Raw genomic sequence first — 2,107 nt, 5'->3', positions numbered from 1 at the left:
CCCAGGAGTTGGAGGTTGCTGTGAGCTGTGATGCCACAGCACTCTATCCAGGGGGACAGCTTGAGGCTCTGTCTCAAAAAAAAAAAAAAAAAAAGTACCCTCTTCAAAAGTAATAGATGAGTCTTTTTTGTAATTTGAAATTTGGATCTGGGACGTGTAATAAAATATATACACTGCTACACTACACTGCGCCTGAATAAACATGCTTGCTACCTTGTACAGACCGGGTGTGGTGTTCACACCTGTACTCCCAGCTCTCTGGGAGGCAGAGACCAGCGGACTGCTTAAGCTCAGGGGTTCAAGACCAGACTGAGCAAGAGTGAGAAGCCCCCAAACCCACCATCTCTAAAACACCACCAACAAAAAAATGCCACCTTGATTTAAAACCAAACAAACCTCAATTTGATCACCTTAAGCAGGGATTATAAACAATCTAATCCATAAGGCATGATTTTGTGTCAACCATACCTTCAGCAAGGAACATTAAGAGACTGGGTCAGACAGATATTACTAAAGGAAGGAGTGAAATGAGATGCGGAAAGCCTTCTAACGATGTCCTGCACACACCCTTCAGCATGGCACTGCAAAACCCTAAAAGGGCAAACCCCCAGGAACCAGCAGAAGGAATCTAAAATTAGCACACACAGACCACCAAACCCCCCCCCCCCAAAGTGGCCATGTTACCTCTCCAGCAAACCGCTCACCTCAGGGATTCAGAAACCTTGGTTTGGCAAAAGAGGCCTGCTTCTCAACAGCAGAAGCAACAGTACTAAAAATATTAATGGTCGCAAACACTTTAAACAAAGGAGTAAACTGAGGCCCACAGAGATTAAATAGAAACTTTTTTTTTTTTTTTCAGTTTTTTTGGTTGGGTCTGGGTTTGAACCTACCACCTTCAGTATATGGGGCTGGTGCCCTACTCACTGAGCCACAGGCATCACCCTCTCCCACAGAGATTAAATATATTGCCTCCCGTTACTCAGCTAAAAGGCAGTGGAGACGACATTAGCACTCACCAAGCGGTATAACTCAATCCTCCCAGCGCACCTGTGTTCCACTTTCCGCAACGCTTCCTAACTCAGTTCCCGACAGAAAGCTTCCTGGGGGTCAAGAGGCCCCCGCAGTAAGATGTGTCCATACTGCCAGAGCCACTTCTCCACCTCAGACCCAATACATATGTTCAGTCACCCACCTCCTTCCCCGCACCCTCACCCAGATCTGCTCCTCACCTGAAAACGTTACCTGGCCGCCCAGCTAGCAAGCAGCACCAGGATATTTTCGTTTTCAAATTCAAACAATGGCGGCCGGAGCACCGCGCTGCACGCTGGGAGTGGGCGGGGACTCCGGAACTCGGCTGCTAAGCCCGGCAGGCTCACCCCGAGGGCTTCCCAGAGGCTTCCGGAAGAAGCTTTGAAATCTGGGGGCGGATCTTGGAACGCGGGGGAACCAATGGGAAGAGCCAGACTCGGTCGCGGTCCGGATGCACCGGGTCTGTCTCGGCTCGGCGCGTTATCCGGCTGTGGCACTTTCTCGCGGCTGCGGTCGACACTACTATGTTGGCTGGGACGCGGATCTCTGAATTCTGCCTCTAAAGCAATAGATGTATCGAAGGCCCTGAGGTGAGGCCGCTGCCACTACACTTAGCCCTGAGACTCCCTGGGAACAGGCCGAGTGATGGCGGGTTAGAAACCTCCATGTCCTCCCTGAGGGGCAGAAAAGTCTCCGCATCCCGGGATCCGGAGGGTCACTTCCCTCGCTGGATCCCCATTTTGCAACTGTCAGTATAAAAATTTGATATAGGTAACCTTATTAATGCTAAAACCAATGAATGCAGGATGTTAAAACCATTGTTCGAAAGATTCTCTGGGCTCGGCGCCTGTGGCTCAAGCGGCTAAGGCGCCAGCCACATACACCTAAGGTGGCGGGTTCGAATCCCCAGCCCGGGCCCGCCAAACAACAATGATGGCTGCAACCAAAAAATGGCCGGGCGTTGTGGCGGGCGCCTGTAGTCCCAGCTACTTGGGAGGCTGAGGCAGGAGACTCGCTTGAGCCCAGGAGTTGGAGGTTGCTGTGAGCTGTGATGCCATGGCACTCTACCCAGGGGGAC

The 2,107-nt window shown here is 51.4% G+C and overlaps 1 protein-coding gene across 4 annotated transcripts in view; it reads right to left on the bottom strand.

Annotated features, from left to right (window-relative positions):
• KIF20B (kinesin family member 20B) overlaps window positions 1–1,396 on the bottom strand; it is a 91,569-nt gene extending 90,173 nt beyond the window's left edge. For 3 of the 4 annotated variants that reach the window (XR_002771741.1, XM_003783691.3, XM_012801317.2), the window contains exon 1: window positions 1,230–1,396. The gene's annotated coding sequence lies outside the window, so the exon portion shown is untranslated. Of the gene's footprint in view, window positions 1–1,016; window positions 1,057–1,229 lie in introns of those variants that run through there. The other variant, XM_023509627.1, reaches the window with a different exon arrangement.
• Window positions 1,397–2,107: the final 711 nt, after the last annotated feature.

Source organism: Otolemur garnettii, unplaced genomic scaffold (assembly GCF_000181295.1).
Source record: "Otolemur garnettii isolate 467f Iridium unplaced genomic scaffold, OtoGar3 scaffold00008, whole genome shotgun sequence".
Taxonomy (NCBI): Eukaryota; Metazoa; Chordata; class Mammalia; order Primates; family Galagidae; genus Otolemur; species Otolemur garnettii.
The sequence above is the reverse complement of the archived record's forward strand: the minus strand, read 5'-3'. Positions and strand labels throughout refer to the sequence as shown.